The sequence below is a fragment of the Macaca nemestrina genome, chromosome 13 (assembly GCF_043159975.1).
Source record: "Macaca nemestrina isolate mMacNem1 chromosome 13, mMacNem.hap1, whole genome shotgun sequence".
Lineage (NCBI taxonomy): Eukaryota > Metazoa > Chordata > Mammalia > Primates > Cercopithecidae > Macaca > Macaca nemestrina.
Genome location: NC_092137.1, coordinates 109,720,183 through 109,741,933, shown reverse-complemented (window position 1 = coordinate 109,741,933; position 21,751 = coordinate 109,720,183). Strand labels below are relative to the sequence as shown.

The 21,751-nt window shown below is 40.8% G+C and overlaps 1 long non-coding RNA gene across 8 annotated transcripts in view; it reads right to left on the bottom strand.

The window, feature by feature from the left end:
* Window positions 1-21,751, bottom strand: part of LOC105471851 (uncharacterized) — a 331,670-nt gene that overhangs the window by 102,009 nt on the left and 207,910 nt on the right. For 3 of the 8 annotated variants that reach the window (XR_011612027.1, XR_011612020.1, XR_011612028.1), the window contains exon 5: window positions 197-461. The exons of the other annotated variants lie outside the window; for them this stretch is intronic. This is a non-coding gene — a long non-coding RNA (uncharacterized lncRNA). The remainder of the gene's footprint in view (window positions 1-196; window positions 462-21,751) is intronic. 8 annotated transcript variants of the gene reach the window in all.

Below are 21,751 nucleotides of genomic sequence, written 5' to 3'. Positions count from 1 at the left end.
AAATTTCAGACAAACACAAGGGGGAGTGCACTCCGGCAAAACAGACTCAAAACCAACTCAAAACCAGATCTCAAGTAAAATGCAAAGTGGGCCTAGGGACGAGCCTGATTGCTTCCCTTGGTGGTACCGGACAAATGGCTTAACAAGCCCAGATAGGAAAACAATAGGCTCCCAGCATATAATCCGGTTAACTCACCTTTTGAGCATGTCTGCTCCTGATCTCTGTTCTTCCCCAGTAGTGAAAGGGACATGCAATTTTGTGCATGGGACAGCCTTTGAGAGCTTTCTGGGAAATCTCACCGACATCTGCTGGGGTACTCCTGAAGACTGTCTCATTGCAAGTAGCTGGCCACTGAACACAGCGCCATCCCAGTGTCTTCCGGCTGGCTCACTGAATTTGTTCCTGGAGCCAACTGAGGGTTGGGCGGCTATTTCTCTGGCATAATAGAGACGTAGATGAACTGGGGAGGAAGAGAGTTTTTATTTCTGTAACCAGTTACATTCAGACCGCCTGGAAATTATCACCAAACCAACTCAAAATTACAAAGTTTTCCAGAACTTCTATACCTTCTAAGCTGTATATCTACATGTAAGTGTGCATTCATCTAAAGACATAAGTCATTAACATCTTTTAATTTATAACTAAGGTCTGAGTCCTGAAGACCCTCTTCTGGAGCCTCAGGAGTTTTGCTTAATTTACATGGGTCTAGGTGCTGGGTGATTGCCCTTATCTTGTCTCCTGGTAAATCACTGAGATTTTGGAAGTTCCTTCAGACCTCCAATAAACTTGTTTGTGAAGGCCTGGAGAGTTTCTTCAGACTCCCAGTAAGACTTGTATAATCCTAAATGGTTACTGTTAAGAATTCCTTCATTATTTTGTCATTCTTTAAGGGCCAGAAAAGGCCTAGGCAAAACTCTTCACCGGCTTTTGTGACATTCCAGCCTTTGCATAAGGGCACTGGTTTTTTTTTTAAGCTTTTAATATTTAATTTAAACACTCATTGAATACTGAGACAGTTGTGATGGAGGCCTGCATTAGTGAACCCTGGCCTGCCGCATGGCCTCCCATGAGGAGCAAATGAGAACACCAGTTTTCCCATACCATTCCCATGCCAGCAATGAATATTATCAATGTTATTTAATTTTTCCTCATTTGAAAGTCAAAAATATTTACTCATTTTTGCTTTGTGTGCATATTTTTTGTTTTACTGGTATTATTGTGCACCATTCCTGCTTTGGAGTTTCTGTGCATGTGGGTGCAAGTGTGTGTGAAGAATCTGCCTGTTCATACCCGTTACCTCTACCCATTGGAGATGGTCCTCTTTTATATATTGATTTATACAGTACAAATATGTTTATATATTATATTTATCAGTGTGAATACATTTAATTTCACCTAATTTTCTTTCTTTATATTTTAACTTTGTTTATCCTACATATTATCATGCAAATAATTTTCTTTTTTCAAATTTTCAGAATTTAAAATCAGATTCTAAAATCATTTTCTTTTATGGCTTTTGGTATTTATTTCAAGATTAAGAAAACAGAGGGGGGCAGAGCAAGATGGCCAAATAGGAACAGCTCCAGTCTCCAACTCCCAGCGCGAGCGACACAGAAGACAGGTGATTTCTGCATTTTCAACTGAGGTACTGGGCTCATCTCACTAGGGAATGCGGGACAATCGGTGCTGGTCAGCTGCTGCAGCCCAACCAGTGAGAGCTGAAGCAGGGCGAGGCATTGCCTCACCTGGGAAGTGCAAGGGGGAAGGGCATCCTTTTTCCTAGCCAGGGGAACTGAGACACACAACACCTGGAAAATCGGGTAACTCCCACCCCAATACTGCGCTTTACCAAGGATCTTAGCAAACGGGCAAATCAGGAGAGTACATCCCATACCTGGCTGGGAGGGTCCCATGCCCATGGAGCCTCCCTCATTGCTAGCACAGCAGTCTGCGATCTAATGACAAGGCAGAAGCAAGGCTGGGGGAGGGGCACCTGCCATTGCTGAGGCTTAAGTAGGTAAACAAAGCCACTGGGAAGCTCAAACTGGGTGGAGCTCACAGCAGCTCAAGGAGTCCTGCCTGTCTCTGTAGACTCCACCTCTGGGGACAGGGCACAGCTAAACAACAACAACAACAACAAAAGCAGCTGAAACCTCTGCAGACACAAACGACTCTGTCTGACAGCTTTGAAGAGAGCAGTGGATCTCCCAACACAGAGGTTGAGATCTGAGAACGGACAGACTGCCTGCTCAAGTGGGTCCCTGACCCCTGAGTAGCCTAAGTGGGAGACATCCCCCACTAGGGGCAGACTGACACCCCACACCTCACACGGTGGAGTACACCCCTGAGAGGAAGCTTCCAAAGCAAGAATCAGACAGGTCCACTCGCTGTTCAGAAATATTCTATCTTCTGCAGCCTCTGCTGCTGATACCCAGGCAAACAGGGTCTGGAGTGGACCTCAAGCAATCTCCAACAGACTGACAGCTGAGGGTCCTGACTGTTAGAAGGAAAACTAACAAACAGGAAGGACACCTACACCAAAACCCCATCAGTACGTCACCATCATCAAAGACCAGAGGCAGATAAAACCACAAAGATGGGGAAAAAGCAGGGCAGAAAAGCTGGAAATTCAAAAAATAAGAGCGCATCTCCCCCTGCAAAGGAACGCAGCTCATCGCCAGCAACGGATCAAAGCTGGATGGAGAATGACTTTGACGAGATGAGAGAAGAAGGCTCCAGTCCATCAAACTTCTCAGAGCTAAAGGAAGAATTACGTACCCAGAACAAAGAAACTAAAAATCTTGAAAAAAGAGTGGAAGAATTGACAACTAGAATAATTAATGCAGAGAAGGCCATAAACAAACGGACAGAGATGAAAACCATGACACGAGAAATACGTGACAAATGCACAAGCTTCAGTAATGGACTTGATCAATTGGAAGAAAGGTATCAGCAATTGAGAATCAAATGAATGAAATGAAGCAAGAAGAAAAATCTAAAGAAAAAAGAAGAAAAAGAAATGAACAAAGCCTGCAAGAAGTATGGGATTATGTAAAAAGACCAAATCTACGTCTGATTGGGGTGCCTGAAAGTGAGGGGGAAAATGGAACCAAGTTGGAAAACACTCTTCAGGATATCATCCAGGAGAACTTCCCCAACCTAGTAGGGCAGGCCAACATTCAAATCCAGGATATACAGAGAACGCCACAAAGATATTCCTCGAGAAGAGCAACTCCAACACACATAATTGCCAGATTCACCAAAGTTGAAATGAAGGAAAAACTGTTAAGGACAGCCAGAGAGAAAGGACGGGTTACCCACAAAGGGAAGCCCATCAGACTAACAGCAGATCTCTCAGCAGAAACTCTCCAAGCCAGAAGAGAGTGGGGGCCAATATTCAACATTCTTAAAGAAAAGAATTTTCAACCCAGAATTTCATATCCAGCCAAACTAAGTTTCATAAGTGAAGGAGAAATAAAATCCTTTACAGATAAGCAAATGCTTAAGAGATTTTGTCACCACTAGGCCTGCCTTACAAGAGACCCTGAAGGAAGCACTAAACATGGAAAGGAACAACCGGCACCAGCCATTGCAAAAACATGCCAAAATGTAAAGACCATTGATGCTAGGAAGAAACTGCATCAACTAACGAGCAAAATAACCAGTTAATATCATAATGGCAGGATCAAGTTCACACATAACAATCTTAACCTTAAATGTAAATGGACTAAATGGTCCAATTAAAAGACACAGACTGGCAAACTGGATAAAGAGTCAAGACCCATCAGTTTGCTGTATTCAGGAGACCCATCTCACATGCAGAGACATACATAGGCTCAAAATAAAGGGATGGAGGAAGATCTACCAAGCAAATGGAGAACAAAAAAAAGCAGGGGTTGCAATACTAGTCTCTGATAAAACAGACTTTAAACCATCAAAGATCAAAAGAGACAAAGAAGGCCATTACATAATGGTAAAGGGATCAATTCAACAGGAAGAGCTAACTATCCTAAATATATATGCACCCAATACAGGAGCACCCAGATTCATAAAGCAAGTCCTTAGAGACTTACAAAGAGACTTAGACTCCCATACAATAATAATGGGAGACTTCAACACCCCACTGTCAACATTAGACAGATCAACAAGACAGAAAGTTAACAAGGATATCTAGGAATTGAACTCAACTCTGCACCAAGCAGACCTAACAGATATCTACAGAACTCTCCACCCCAAATCAACAGAATATACATTCTTCTCAGCACCACATCACACTTATTCCAAAATTGACCACATAGCTGGAAGTAAAGCACTCCTCAGCAAATGTAAAAGAACAGAAATTATAACAAACTGTCTCTCAGACCACAGTGCAATCACATTCAAAAGCTAGCAGAAGGCAAGAAATTACTAAGATCAGAACAGAACTGAAGGAGATAGAGACACAAAAAACCCTCCAAAAAAATCAATGAATCCAGGAGTTGTTTTTTTGAAAAGATCAACAAAATTGATAGACTGCTAGCAAGACTAATAAAGAAGAAAAGAGAGAAGAATCAAACAGAAGCAATAAAAAATGATAAAGGGGATATCACCACTGACCCCACAGAAATACAAACTACCATCAGAGAATACTATAAACACCTCTATGCAAACAAACTAGAAAATCTAGAAGAAATGGATAATTTCCTGGACACTTACACTATCCCAAGACTAAACCAGGAAGAAGCTGAATCCCTGAATAGACCAATAGTAGGCTCTGAAATTGAGGCAATAATTAATAGCCTACCAATCAAAAAAAGTCCAGGACCAGATGGATTCACAGCTGAATTCTACCAGAGGTACAAGGAGGAGCTGGTACCATTCCTTCTGAAACTATTCCAATCAATAGAAAAAGAGGGAATCCTCCCTAACTCCTTTTATGAGGCCAACCTCATCATGATACCAAAGCCTGGCAGAGATACAACAAAAAAAGAGAATTTTAGACCAACATCCCTGATGAATATCGATGCAAAAATCCTCAATAAAATACTGGCAAACCGGATTCAGCAGCACATCAAAAAAAGCTGATCCACCATGATCAAGTGGGCTTCATCCCTGGGATGCAAGGCTGGTTCAACATATGCAAATCAATAAACATAATCCAGCATACAAACAGAAACAAAGACAAAAACCACATGATTATCTCAATAGATGCAGAAAAGGCCTTTGACAAAATTCAACAGCCCTCCATGCTAAAAACTCTCAATAATTCAGTATTGATGGAACGTATCTCAAAATCATAAGAGCTATTTATGACAAACCCACAGCCAATATCATACTGAATGGGAAAAACCTGGAAAAATTCCCTTTGAAAACTGGCACAAGACAGGGATGCCCTCTCTCACCACTCTTATTCAACATAGTGTTGGAAGTTTTGGCTAGGGCAATCAGGCAAGAGAAAGAAATAAAAGGTATTCAGTTAGGAAAAGAAGAAGTCAAATTATCCCTCTTTGCAGATGACATGATTGTATATTTAGAAAACCCCATCGTCTCAGCCCAAAATCTCCTTAAGCTGATAAGCAACTTCAGCAAAGTCTCAGGATACAAAATTAATGTGCAAAAATCACAAGCATTCTTATACACCAGTAACAGACAAACAGAGAGCCAAATCAGGAATGAACTTCCATTCACAATTGCTTCAAAGAGAATAAAATACCTAGGAATCCAACTTACAAGGGATGTAAAGGACCTCTTCAAGGAGAACTACAAACCACCACTCGGTGAAATAAAAGAGGACACAAACAAATGGAAGAACACACCACGCTCATGGATAGGAAGAATCAATATCGTGAAAATGGCCATACTGCCCAAGGTAATTTATAGATTCAATGCCATCCCCATCAAGCTACCAATGACGTTCTTCACAGAATTGGAAAAAGCTGCTTTAAAGTTCATATGGAACCAAAAAAGAGCCTGCATTGCCAAGACAATCCTAAGTCAAAAGAACAAAGCTGGAGGCATCACGCTACCTGACTTCAAACTATACTACAAGGCTACAGTAACCAAACAGCATGGTACTGGTACCAAAACAGAGATATAGACCAATGGAACAGAACAGAGTCCTCAGAAATAATACCACACATCTACAGCCATCTGATCTTTGACAAACCTGACAAAAACAAGAAATGGGGAAAGGATTCCCTATTTAATAAATAGTGCTGGGAAAATTGGCTAGCCATAAGTAGAAAGCTGAAACTGGATCCTTTCCTTACTCCTTATACAAAAATTAATTCAAGATGGATTAGAGACTTAAATGTTAGACCTAATACCATAAAAACCCTAGAAGAAAACCTAGGTAATACCATTCAGGACATAGGCATGGGCAAGGACTTCAGTCTAAAACACCAAAAGCAACAGCAACAAAAGCCAAAATTGACAAATGGAATCTAATTAACGAGCTTCTGCACAGCAAAAGAAACTACCATCAGAGTGAACAGACAACCTACAGAATGGGAGAAAATTTTTGCAATCTACTCATCTGACAAAGGGCTAATATCCAGTACCTATAAAAGACTCAATTAAATTTACAAGAAAAAAACAAACAACCCCATCAAAAAGTGGGCAAAGGATATGAACAGACACTCCTCAAAAGAAGACATTCATACAGCCAACAGACACATGAAAAAATGCTCATCATCACTGGCCATCAGAGAAAAGGAAATCAAAACCACAATGAGATACCAACTCACACCAGTTAGAATGGCAATCATTAAAAAGTCAGGAAACAACAGGTGCTGGAGAGGATGTGCGGAAATAGGAACACTTTTACACTGTTGGTGGGACTGTAAACTAGTTCAATCATTGTGGAAAACAGTGTGGCGATTCCTCAAGGATCTAGCACTAGAAATACCATTTGACTCAGCCATCCCATTACTGGGTATATACCCAAAGGATTATAAATCATGCTGCTATAAAGACACATGCACATGTATGTTTATTGCAGCACTATTCACAAGAGCAAAGACTTGGAATCAACCCAAATGTCCATCAGTGACAGACTGGATTAAGAAAATGTGGCACATATACACCATAGAATACTATGCAGCCATAAAAAAGGATGAGTTTGTGTCCTTTGTAGGGACATGGATGCAGCTGGAAACCATCATTCTCAGCAAACTATCACAAGAACAGAAAACCAAACACTGCATGTTCTCACTCATAGGTGGGAATTGAACAATGAGATCACTTGGACACAGGAAGGGGAACATCACACACTGGGGCCTGTTGGGGGGAGGGGGGAGGGAGGAGGGTTAGCATTAGGAGATATACCTAAAGTAAATGACGAGTTAATGGGTGCAGCACACCAACATGGCACATGTATGCATATGTAACAAACCTGCACATTGTGCACATGTACCCTAAAACTTAAAGTATAATAATAAAAAATAAATAAATAAAAAATACATAAAACATAATCAATTTGAGCCATAAACCATCCTATTACTATGGGAACTTTTCCAGGAAAAACACAGTATATACAGATATACATATAGGATATATATTGCAATATGGTTTGTAGTATAGTGGCTATAATCTGTAAACTATGCGAGTGCCTATGAAAAAGGAAGGAGGTAATAAATTGTCAGACATCCTGTTTGGTTTTTCATATTTGTCTTCATTGTTCATGAGAGATATTCCAGATAAGGAATGGATTTCTTATTAATTAACTTACTACCATATTGGAATGTCATCCTCCCTCAAACCCCCTAACACCCAAGCTCAGACCTATACCTGCACTGACACTATGAAAGTCAGATGGAAAACCTTTCTACACAGCAGCCAGATATCGCATAGGCCAGGGATGAGGAAATAAATGCCCTGGTTACAAATGGGAAAGAGGCACCTGTCTCCCTCTTCTCCTGAAAGGGCCTCCTCCTTAATCCAGCCCTTTTTTATATAAATAAAATTTCTCTAGGAGCAGGAGCACCTCTGACCTAGAGATGTCACCAAGGTCTGGGGCTCGTTCCCCTTTGAAATGCAATCACCTGGGAAGATAGCTACATTAGACTCCCAGGCATCCTGAGGCTTAACCTGGGGACCTATCGTAAACCATACATTTTGGCCCTCTGGAAAGAGCTAAGGAGAAGTTTTATTATCTTCTTGAATCAGAGCAATGAACTAAACAAATGGCTGCAGATTCAATCTCATTAATGTATACAGTCTCTAGAAGCTGGAGTTTCTTCCACAAGCACTAATCCATCTGGGGAAGTTCGCTGCAGATCTAATCTCATTAATGTAGACAGTCTCTGGAAGCTGGAGTTTCTTCCACAAGCACTGATCCATCTGGGGAAGTTTTATTTCCCCATCTGTTCACCTTATAGAATATTATTCAGCCAACAGAATGTTGTAGAATAGAATATTATTCAACCAACAAAATATTATTTCAATAGAATACTATTCAACCAATTCAAACTTAGTCAATGAGTTGGAAGGGTTACGGCTAGGGTGAGGATTTTAAAAAATGAATGAGTATGAACTATTTATCAGCTATCTTAGCAGAATTTACACAGGGATGAAATGCTGAGTAGTGTATAAAATGTGATCTTCTTTTAGCAAAATAAACCATAAACATGTACATATACACTTCACTCACATGTCAATTACCTTTGGAAATACCCTCACAGAAGCCCCCAGAAACAATGCTTCACCAGCCATCTAGGCATCCCTCAATCCAGCCAGATTGATACATAAAACTAACCATCACAATATGTAAATATAAATATTTGTAGATATAACATATTTATAAGGATAGATGTAAAATATTTATATTTGATTATATGTATGGATGTGGAAATGTACAAATGAAGGCCACCAATATATTATTGGTGATTTTTTTTGCATGGTGAGATTTCCAGTGATTACCACTTCTGCGTATATATCTTGATATATTCCTAATTTTTGAGACAATATATAGTAATTACACTATTTACGCTAGTGAAAATCTAGTATTTACACTGTTCCTAGTGTTTATTTTTATCTTTGAAAATACCTTTACTTTGACTGCCTTGAGGTCGTGTACAGTCTGTACAGTTCACCACAGGTCCTACCAAACCTACCCCCTCCCACAATAATTTTACCAGTTGGTGCTTAAAATATTTTAGTTTATTCCCTGCTGTACACCCTTGCTTATTTTTAATTATGTGATTTCCCAAATTCAGAGAAATATGTAACAAACTCTACCATGAAACAAAAGATTTATTAAACTATCAATTTTTACTTTGAATGATTTAATCCAATGCACTTTACTATGCAAATATTCATGTTTGTTACATCTCTTGTATTAAAAACTCTGAACATTAAAAAAGATTTAAATATTTTTTATAATATCATTGTTTTTGGTAGAAAAGACTTAATATTGAAATCTGTCATTCAATTCCACTTAAATTAGCCAATTTAATTGAAATGGTATTATGATTTATTTTTTGCTGTTACTTTTTCTTTTCTGTCTTTCTTTTTTCTGGGGCAAAGGATTCCTTTTCTTATTTTTTTAAAATATGACAAAGCAATACTTTATTAATAAACATGTAAGAATAGATGAGGAAAAAAGAAGAGTCCCACCAACTCTTCCTCACACACTGCCTAGGACTGCCTTCTCCAAACTAGTACAAAAAACAGACACTGGGGACATGCAGATAAGCCTCACCCCAGATCTCAGGAACCTCAGTCATTACAAAAAAGTCTATTCAGGAAATCAATGGTGGGGCAGCAACTTTCCTGGGGGTGGGACGCCATCTCTCAGGAGAAAGTGTACTTTTTTCACAGGGGTTGTTATTTTTAATTCTTTTTGTTGTTTATTTGCTTTTTTCCAAACACAGATTTACCTAAAATTATAGCCCTGTCACTTTCTGAGAAGTGAATTTTCCTCCACAGCATTTTCCCTCTTTAGGAGGAAGGAGGAAGTCAGTGGGAGGTCCCGTCAGACCCACTGCCCACAGCCCACACATCTGTTCACAGGCACTAACGTGCTCTGCCTCCTCAGGAGAAGGTAAATAATTCTTTAATCCCTTTGTAGTCACACACGATTGAGCCTATTTCCACCAATGATGAAATCCTGTAAGTCCTCCAGGTAACTGAGTGTGGGGAGTCTGGCTTCCGCTGAAAACACTTCTATTATGGAGAGTGATAAATGATCCCTGCAGGTGTCCAAGTGGTAAGTCAATACACTCCAGCAGGTGTTCCCTCTGTAATTGGGCCAGCAGGTAAGGCAGCTGGGACCCTTAACTAGTTCTTTCTCTCTGGACAACTTGGGTCTTTAATATTAACCAGAGCACATGTTCCCATCACCACTACCAAAACATTTAATCCATAACATGCTCAAGGCCGAATAAATGCCAGTGAGCAATTATTTGTCTGCAGAAGAGTCTCTGAGCCAGCCTCATCATTGGAATTCTTGTCCTCTACAAACGATTCTCCAACAACAACCAGTGCGTGTTCTGTGTTAATTGGGTTAGGACGTCAACACATCAGTAAAATTTCCAGCTTTGATCCAAACATTATTGTGGTCCCTTTGTCAAAAAATGAAGTTAAAAATGCCTTTTCAACATCCTTGTGCTGGCAGACTAATCTGGCTGACTTCATTGGCATTATTGATAATCGTTTGCCTAAGTCAAAATTCTTTCAATTTATATGAAACACTTCCTAGATTCTACCAAAACTTACTCGTTCATCACCACTAGAGGCAGCCATTACCATTTTTACTGATGGATCCAGTAATGGAGAGGCAGGGTATGTAGGACCAAAAGATAAAGTCATTTCTACTCCACACACTTCTGCTCAAAAAGCTGAGTTGTTTGCTGTTCTCTATGCATTACAAGATTTTGATCAGCCTCTTAATATTGTCTCTGACTCAGCTTATGTATTCCATGCCACTAAGGCAATAGAAACAACTACCATCAAAAATATTACTGATGCTAATCTGGTTTCCTTGTTCTCTTTATTACAAAAAAACTGTCAGAAGGCCGGGCGCGGTGGCTCAAGCCTGTAATCCCAGCACTTTGGGAGGCCGAGACGGGCGGATCACGAGGTCAGGAGATCGAGAGACGATCCCGGCTAACACGGTGAAACCCCGTCTCTACTAAAAAATACAAAAAAATAGCCGGGCGAGGTGGCGGGCGCCTGTAGTCCCAGCTACTCGGGAGGCTGAGGCAGGAGAATGGCGTAAACCCGGGAGGCGGAGCTTGCAGTGAGCTGAGATCCGGCCACTGCACTCCAGCCTGGGTGACAGAGCAAGACTCCGTCTCAAAAAAAAAAAAAAAAAACTGTCAGAAACCAAAACCACCCTTTTTTCCTCACTCACATTCGAGCTCATGCTAATTTGCCTGGACCTTTATCCAGTGGTAATCATAAAGTTGATATTCTAGTTTCTCTAGCCATTACAGATGCAGAACAATTTCATCAACTCACTCATACTAATGCCTCAGGTCTTAAACATAAATATTCTCTCAGTTGGAAACAAGCTAAACAAGTTATACAACACTGTTCTCAATGTCAGGTTCTTGTCTTAGCCACACAATCTCCTGGAGTTAATCCCCGAGGCCTTTCTCCTAATGTTATCTGGCAAATGGATGTTACTCATGTTCCTTCTTTTGGAAAATTAGTTTATGTGTCTGTCACAGTTGACACATTTTTCAATTTCATCTGGGCTTCCTATAAACCGGAGAAGCCACTTCTCATGTTTAAAAACATGCGTTTTCATGTTTTTTGGTTATGGGAATTCCCAGTGAGCTCAAAACAGACAATGGCCCAGCATACTGCAGTAAAGCTTTTAAAATTTTTCTTAATCAGTGGCGTATTAAACATAATTACTGGCATTCCTTATAACCCACAAGGTCAAGCTATTGTACAAAGAAGTAACAGAACTTTAAAATCACAATTACTTAAACAAAAAGAGGGGGATAAGGAGTTGTCTACCCTCCACATACAACTAAACTTGGCATTGCTCACGTTAAATTTTCTTAATATTCCTAAATCTAATTCTGTTACTACTGCCAAAAAACATTTCTCTGGTAACCGTCCCACAGTAAACCAAGGAAGGGAAATATGGTGGAAAGATGTTCAATCTAATGTATGGTCAAAAGGTTCTATTTTAACATGGGAAAGAGGCTATGCTTGTGTTTCCCCACGTGAACATCAATCTCCTGTTTGGATTCCTACTAGACACCTGAAATTGTGTCCTGAAGATGCATGCAACGACGAGATGGAGAAATTTGCTGAAAAAAGTCCACTGCAAAAAACAACTAACACATCCAACTATCAAAAAAAAAAGAAAAAAACCACGCTAACTCCTTTACAACAGACAATCCAGTCAGCCATCCTGAACAACTTGTCTCCAGCGATCCAGATCCAGCTCAATCTCTGCCTCCTCCTGATGACACTGATCCTTCTACCCTCTGTCACTCCAGACTGTTAAAAACTATATATATTGGGCCTATATTCCTTTTCCTCCTCTTATTCGAGCCATGACATGGATGGACATTCCTGTCGAGGTCTATGTTAATGATAGTATTTGGATGCCTGGTTCTGTAGATGATCATTGTCCTTCCCAACCTTCAGAAGAAGGAACCCCTTTCAATATCACTGTAGGTTTTAGGCATCCACCTTTGTGCCTGGGACCCACTAATGGATGTCTCTTATCAGATATTCAAACTTTGGTGGTCTCACTACCGTCTGTTCACTCTGTCCCTCTTTTGGGACACTTGGTATCAGGGCTCTCATTAAAACCTCTAAGGCAGATCAAAATAGGAATCGCTGATTATATTCACACATCCCAATATAAGCCTTTAGGACCTCCGTGTCCCCTCAATTTGTCTTCAAATGCTGACAAATTAATATGGAAGGATTGTGTTAGTCCAGAAGGAACTGTGTTATTTAATTCTTCTCACTGCACCATTGTTGATTGGGCTCCCAAATGTCATATTACTAGTGATTGCGCTCAAGGTCATAGAAATTGTCAACATTTTCTCTATGATATTACTTATCAAAAAAGTAGTGATAACCCTCCCTATTGTATCATAGATTTAACTCCTTTTCTCCTTGTAAGTGGAAAGGGGCAAGGGTTGCCCCTCCAAAGCCAAGGCTCGTTGTTCCCCATTTAGGACCTGAACATTCAGAATTATGGAGATTAACTCTAGCTATGACTGGTACGAGAGGTTGGGGTGGAGAAAGCATTATAAGTAAATTTACCTTGTCATCTCAAAAACCAAGACAACAGATTGATTTACACTACTATTTCCACACAGTCAAAAATATCACTATGGCAATCATCAAAAGGTCAATTCAAAGATGGGACAGTAAAGATTATGAGGACTTATACCCCCCCATTACTAATGTCCCCCCAGCACCTCTCATACAACCTATTCCCCCCACCCCACGTTCACAAAAAAGAGTACCATCCCAAAGTATGTAAACTTTCTATATGGAGTCCAACAAAACTATACCACTTAAAAGTTGTGTTAAACCACCATATATGTTATTAGTAGGAAAGATGCATATTAATTCAAAAACCAACATAATTACCTGTGTTAATCATTACTTGTATACTTGTATTGACTCATTGTTTAATCAATATCATAGTATTTTAATGGTCAGAGCCAGAGAAGGTATTTGGCTCCCCACAGCCTTACATAGGCTTTGGGAATCTTCCCTTTCTATCCATGTTACTAATAACATTCTACAGAAAATTCTTAAAAGGAGTAAATGATTTGTTTTTATATTAATTGCAGTAATAATGGGCTTGATTGCTGTTACAGGGACTGCTGCTACTGCTGGAGTTGGTGTTGTATTACATCAGTCTATTCAAACTGCTCATTTTGTGGATAAATGGCAAAAAAAAAAAAAAAAAAAAATTCTACCCAGCTGTGGAATTCTCAGGTATTGATCAAAAATTGACCAATCAAATTAATGATCTAAGACAAACTGCTATATGGATGGGAAATAGAATTATGAGTTTAGAACATAGATGGCAAATGCAATGTGATTGGAATACTTCTGATATTTATATAACTTCATTTCAATATAATGAGTCTGCTCACAATTGGGAATCAGTAAAATGCCATTTACAAGGAAGTGAAGATAATTTAAGTTTAGACATAAGCAAGCCAAAAGAAGAGATTTTTGAGGCCTCTCAAGCACACTTAACTGCTTTACCCGGTGCTGAAGTTTTAGACGGTATATCTGAGGGGTTATCTAATCTCAACCCTGTTCAATGGGTAAAATCTTTGGGAGGATCCACTATCATTATTCTTATTCCGTGTATCATTTGTGCTATTGGCTTATTGTTCATGTGTAAAATTGGAAAAAATATTCTTCAATCCAATCGTGATCAGTGCCACACCATAGCAATGGTTCATTTAACCATTGCTATGCTTCATTTAAATCATACAAAAGGGGGAGATGTAGGGAGACCCCCGAAACTATTGCTACAGAATAAAAGATGAAATGTTCCTGATTATTGTAAATACAAAATTGCATGCAGGATTGTGTAAAGACAACGCCAGTTTGGACTGCAAGAATGAGCCAACAGCGTGTGATATGCTCCCCGTTTCAGAGAGCCTACGAATGAACGTGCAGTCAGGGAGGTTTCACATCACCAAGATTCCTATCCCAGAAAAGCAGATGTTCATAGCGCTGGGAATGGAATGCAACCCTTGTGGAGAACCTATAAATGGACACATGAGGGGCGCCTGTTCATATGGATAAGATAGGGCTATAAATGCCCTCATCTTGCCACAGCTCTTCTAGGCCTCTTTAGGGTGAATGCATACTCCCTTCTGAGAATTTCTGGTCTAACCGGTTGTCTAGCTTCACATCCTGTTTCTATGGATTGTTTGTAACCAGCTTTTGCTGCAACTGTTACTGCTGATTAATATCTTGCTAATCATACGTTATGGAAAGACTGTGTTTGTGTTCTAACGCTCTTTTAGAAATTACTGATGCACACAATATATTGTAAATTCTTATCTCTGTATACTGTACTTCTGCATACAGATGTAATGTTAAAGAATTACTTCATCCCCATGTGACCATCTCACCTCATAATCAAATGACCCTAAATCCCTCACTAACCTACCCCCGCCCTCACTAAACTTAATAGTAAATGCTGGTATATCCAGTGCATTGGTGGCGTCGCGGGACCAGAAGGCGGTGACCCCCTGGGCTCAGCTTTCACTATCTTGTGTGTGTCTATTATTTCTCGACCTGCCGATCTGCCTGGGAACAAAGAAAGAGCCCTGTTGCATTGCAGTCTGCTGGCCAGTTCCCGCAATACTCTGCCCAGTGGAAATCAGAATCTTGATTTTAAGAAAGAGATCTAAACCCTTCAAAGGACCCACCTTGAGTTACAATAAAACCCAAATTCTCTCACAGTCCCAAAGCCTCCTTGATCTCTACCTACATTTCTGATCTCATTTGAACCACTCACCCCTGATGACCACATGGGCTCAAGTCCCCTGTTGCCTCCAGGAGCAGGTCAAGCCCCAGGTCTTAGAACTGGAACTCCCTCTGCCTGGTATTCCCTTTCCAAGGGTCTTCTCTAGCCTGGCTCCTTCAGTTCTAAATTCACTTACTTCAGAGAGCATGTTCCCAATTTCTTGGCCACCACCCCATCTATTTTCATAACGAACTATCCCTTTTGTCATAGCATAGCGTCAGCTGCAATCTTCTTTATTATTTTATTATGTGTCTCCTCATACCTGATTGGAAAAAACCACTCCCAACAGTTAAGCAATGCCTAGCATGTAGATAGTGTCCAGTAACTATTTGTTGAGTGGATGGATAGTGGGTGGGTGGATGGATGGATGGATGGGAGGATGGATGGATGGATGGATGGATGGATGGATGGATGGAGGGATGGATGGAGATGGATGGTTGGATGGTTGGATGGTTGGATGGTTGGGAAGCTGGATAGACAAATGAGAACCACCTACCTACCTATAGAGTTCAGACCAAAAAAAGAAACTCCATAGTTATCTTGTCTGGAATTATCCAAGTAAGTGCCTGTAGTCTGTATTTCATTCCACAGTAACCATAGACTCACTTATGATTTTCAGATGTTGTTGTGGTTTTCTAATGACCAAAGGACACAGATTGCCATTCATATCGTTTGGTCATTTCCCCTTTAGGATTCTATCCCTACCACTGGCTGGGTCCAGTTACGGGTACCAAGGCATTTGTACATGGACAGCATAATCAATACAATTTTTTATGTTTTATTGCTGATTCACAATTAAAGACACATCTTTTAGATAACCATCATTGAAATTCCAAATGTGGGCCTCAAAAGTTGATGAATATTCATAGTGTCACTGAAAGTCTGGAACATAAAATTTCTAGAAACCACAAAAAAAAAGAAAATATACTATTTCTCCAACTTCACCTTTTTCTCATAGAATAGAAATGTGGAGCAAATTGACATCAAATGCATAGTATTTAAAAATTTAAAGTTTTATAGCTTAGAGCAAGCATTGTTAGGAGACACCTGATTTAACAACATTTTTAAATGTGTTAATATACATATATATGACTTGGTGAACTTCTAAGATTATAGATTAACAGATAAAATTTTGAAGTTCAGTTTATTTTGATAATTATATATTTGCTAATTTAACTTCTTTCAAAGTAATTGCTTCAAAATCTGGAGAGCCCAACAGACTAAATATTCCGTATATTTAAAATGAACCTCCTGGCACTGGACCACATTAACTTCCTTTACATTAAGATCTCTCCACCATAGGAACAATCATGTTGACCTCAACTGCCGAGGTTCCCAAATTAGCTGTGTAACTCTGGGTGGATTACTGAAACTCTCTAGGCCTTACATTTCTCACCTGTAAGATGGGGGCAAAAAAAGATATATTTATTTGGCAGAACTGTAGTAAGGATTTTCATATCACAAATGACAAGTAAAGCACTTAGAAATTGGGCTCAATATATATTAGCCTTTAATGATGGTTTGCTATTTATTGTTTGGTTTGTTTCATTTGGGGTCCCACAGGTTCTTTGCATGGTAACTACCATAAATGAATAAAAATTAACAATTATTATCATTAATGTTAAACCATTAATTAATATTCATGAGGCTTCATTTTAAGCCTCATTAATATAATAAAATATATTTAAATCCCATTTAAAATGCAAATAGAATAAAAATATGCAAAATAACTTTAGGATAAAAGTAGCTATAACTTTATGAAATACAAACAGATAGTGATTTTAGCAAATGTGCAAGATAAACATGCAGTCAGTATGTCCACAAGGACATTTTATAAGAGAACTGTTTGAAGTATCAGGGTAACTAAACCAAACAAGTAAAACCAAATAAAAATGCTGAGTTTGCAATTATCAATAAATGAAAAAAAGTAGAATACTAAACAACAAGAAAAGACTTCTATGGCATTTTAAACCTTTGACTTTAATTCCACCAGAACATTGGGTACACTATAAACTAGGGATAAACTAACAGGTCTTATCTTTTAGCCAGTTCTTCTCGGTTAAAAGTGACTCTCTGGAAAACTATGTTAAGGAGAATTCTGAGCACACATATGGTTTCGTTGGGAAACAGTTCCCAGCTCATTTCCTGATGTACACTACAGGTACAAGAGGGAATGTGATGCTGCATTTGACTCCTAATACTGCCCCTTGTCATTTCAAACTTGTACTTTCAAAGTGGATTGCCACTGCCAAGAAATAAGTGGCCATGGGACAAAACAGCTTGGAAGCAAGGGTCAGGCTGTGCTGCTGGGCTGATTGGCTGGAGTTCATCACCAGGGCTTTCAATAGTTACTATCTTGATCTCCTCTTTCAGTTGTTAAGCACTTAGACGCAACCCAATCCCTAATCTGCCTTAAGCAGGTCCTATATCAAGGGAAGAAAGGGACACGATTAATGCAAGAACCTCTCCACAGGCCCTCCTCTGTATGTCAGGGCTTCAGAACTCATGAACCATCCTGGAGGAAGAGACTAAAGTCTTCAAGACTCCACAAACAGAAAGCAAAGATCAAGGCCCTGAAAAACTACTTTCTCTTGGAATCTTGTGAGTACTGGCTAAAAATCCTCCCAGTGAATTCCCAGGTTAGATTCCTTCAAGATGAACAGATAGCAAACTTAGGGAAAAAAGGGAAAGAATTGGCCACTTGCTCCAGCACAGAAGAGAAAAAAAATTTTTTTCAAAGATATGAAGGAGGAAAAAGATGTATTTTCCTCCCCTTAGTCCCAAATTTCCCAAGGCCTCTGTCCTTTGGTTCTATGGTGGCCTTATTAGATTAAAGAGAGACCCTTTCCTAGAGGATTAACTTAAATTCACTCTGAGCAAGCTACTACCAGGTCCTTCCCCTCCCTGCAGGTGGGAGGCATCTTGACCCACCTCCAAGGTGTATGCTCCCAATTTCAAACTGTCTGTACTAAAACAGGGCCAGGATCTTCTCAATGGCGCCCACACAGACCAAGGACATGCACAGTCCTGCGTTCTGTGGCCAAGGGTGTCAACTACAGAGCCATCTTTCACTGTCCGTTCACAGGAAATTGTTTTGAAAAGAACGGAGGAGCAAACTGGCAGCAGGTTCAGGGGTCCTGGCAAGGAGGCTACAGCTCCAGGGCAGGGATGTGGAGCAAGGCCTGAGCACACAGGCTTCCGTGCCTTTCCTTTGGCTGCACACAGGATTTTCTCCTCTTAACTTATCATCCTCACAAAGGACTCAGGCTACACAACTACAGACACTCAGATCTCACAGTCTGTATTCACACACAGGCCTCAAAAAGCCCTATACCCAGGCGGCAGGGGGGCAGTGCACAAGAGGTGAGTTCCAGTCACCCTGGAGCTGCAGCCCAGATAGTCATGACATTCCAAGAACACAGGAGAGGAAGAAGGAGGATCTTCTGCAAGTACCTGGACCTCAGATTAACCAGACCCAGAGGTTCCATGAAAGCTTTGCCCTTCACCCCAGTAACAGGTGGATGTTTTACTGAAGGCTCCCCATGTGCTAGAAACCCTTAGACATGAACTCGAGCAGTGGAGACAGCACCTGTGTGCCTGGCACCAGCCAGGCAGTGGACTCCACTCTGACCTCTTCTCTGGCCCCTCTGCACCATCGAGGCTCCACCTGAATAAGAACCTCAGAACTTAGCCGCCTTCTCAGGTGGACACTGGTAATGAGCATGGAGGGGCCAGGCCCCCAGTGATCTCCTTGAGACCACTCTACAAGGGCCTCTGCAGCGGTATTGGCTTCTGGGCCCTTCACCTTGTTTTGGAGCCCAGCAAAAGTGCATGAGGACACATAAAATGTGTAGCTTGGGATAGAAGATACATCCCTAGCCTGACAGGGTACAATCCCATCCGCCAGGGCAGGCGACTGGACCAGGTATCTGGGGGGAACACTCACATGCTGGTTTTCTGGGCAAGTCCCATCTCACACTTCCCCAACAGGCTTGGCTGTGGTAGAGGCTGGGTGCAGAGGGCCTGGATCTCCCTTGGGAGCCCAGCGTGAAACCCTCTCCTTCCCCCAAGCATGGGAGAGCTGGCCATGAGCCAATTCATTTTGCACAGGCTGGGGCTGAGTCTGTACGTAACAGTAATGACCGTGTGCCATTGGTTAGCACTAGGAAGGAAGCAAGCTCTAACTCAAGAAGAAAAGTATGTCTTCCTATCTCAGGTGGATAAGCAAGTTCAAAGTCACTCAACAACAACAGAAATACAGCACCCACTCTGTATCACTTATCACCAGGCATGGAGGCATGAAGGTGACTAGATGTAGTTCCTGCAATCAGAAGGCTGAACCTCATTTATTTGTAGGTTTTTAGAGCAAAGTCTGCTTAAGTATCACTGTTTTCCTATGTCATTGAAATTGTTTTCACTAAACTTAATCTGTTTAGCTTAGCTTTTTAAATGAAGAAAATATTTGCTTTTTAGGTAAATGTTTTTATTTCCAGTCTAGGTGTAAGAACTTTAAAAAGTTTAAAACATGTATCCAGGGAGATTCTTTCTGCCAGTTTACAGAATAAGTACCTTTTTTACTTAAGCCAAAAATAATAGATTAAAAAACTTCCAGTACTGGTAACAAAACACATCAGGTTTCTTGAAAACCCTCCCAATATAAACACAAGGATTTCTAGATAAATACCACCTCTCCTTTTCTTTTTAAATGTGGAGCTGAGCATGGAGGGAGTAAAGGACATTGCATGGTGCCCTGAAAGAAGGGACTACAGCCCAAGGCCCAGCATGGTAACCGCCCGGTGGGTTCACCTTGCCCGCTGCCTAGAGAGAGCTGATTTATCAAGACATGGGAATTGCAATGGAGAAAGAGTAATTCATGCAGAGCTGGCTGTGTGGGAGACTGGAGATTTTTTATACTCAAATCAGTCTCCCCAGCATTCGGGGATCAGAGTTTTTAAAGATAAATTGGTAGGGTAGGGGCTTGGGAAGTGGAGAGTGCTGATTGGTCAGACTGGAGATGGAATCATAGGGGGTCAAAGTCAGTTTCTCTTGCTGTCTTTTGTTCCTGGGTGGAATGACAGAACCAGCTGAGCCAGATTACCAGGGTCTGGGTGGTGTCAGTTGATCCATTGAGTGCAGGGTCTGCAAAACATCTCGAGCGCTGATCTTAGGTTTTCCAATAGTGATGTTATCCCCTGGAACAATTTGGGGAGGTTCAGACTCTTGGAGCCAGAGGCTGCACGACTGCTAAACTAATTTCTAATCTTGTAGCTAATTTGTTGGTCCTGCAAAAGCAGACTGGTCCCCAGGCAAGAAGGCGATCTTTGCAGGAGAGGGCTGTCAGCAACTTTTTTCAGTCAAACCACTAAATTCCTTCCCAAAGTTAGTTCGGCCTATGCCCAGGAATAAACAAGGACAGCTTAAAGGTTAGAAGCAAGATGGAGTCAGTTAGTTCTGATGTCTTTCGCTGTCATAATTTCTTCAGTTTTTAACTTTGCAAAGGTAGTTTCAGCATGGCAATCAGAGTTGCAGGGAATGGTAGTGCCCATTGCTGCATTTTCACACGTGGAAGGTCAGGAGAGGAGAGTCTGAGGAAGGGAGGTAGAATTGCACAGCCCTAATCCTAGCTTGGATTTTTCAAAGGGCTCTGGAGGGGACTGTTCATCATCAGGGAGACAGTGGAGAAGCTCGACAGGGCCATCCTGGGCTGTGGGTGAACGGGAAGCTTCCCTTGGGATTTGCAAGTGTGGGCCTGTGCAACAGAGCAAAGTATGCAACTCACTTGCCCACCGCCAAGACAATAAATGAACATAAAAATAAATCACAAGTTAGTAATATTCTGGACCACCTGGCAGGGGCAGGTTCAGAACTTCTCTGGAGAGAGAAGCCCTCAACCAGGCTGCAGAGGTTTGTGATGAACATCCTTCCAGAAAGTACACTCATCATCCAAAATGGAAACCCCACTCAGAAGGAATGAGCAGAAAGCCTTAGCAGCATATTAAAACCTCCCACAACTTCAGGTAACAGAGTATGAATACATAGCCATTAATATTTCAAACTATAGATTAGACATAACAGAAAAGGGAATCATTAGTACGGAAGAGGAAATATCCTCTGCAACCCTATAGCTGCAGAACGTCTTTCTCGAAAGCTGGATAAAATATGGTCTAAAGTATATCTTCTTAACTGTGTTGCTGAACTGGCAAAACTGTAAGGGAAATCCAGAAAAATGAAAGAGAAATGAAAGCTCCTCTGAGGTACGGGAAGGCTCTCTTTCCAGCAGCCAGAGG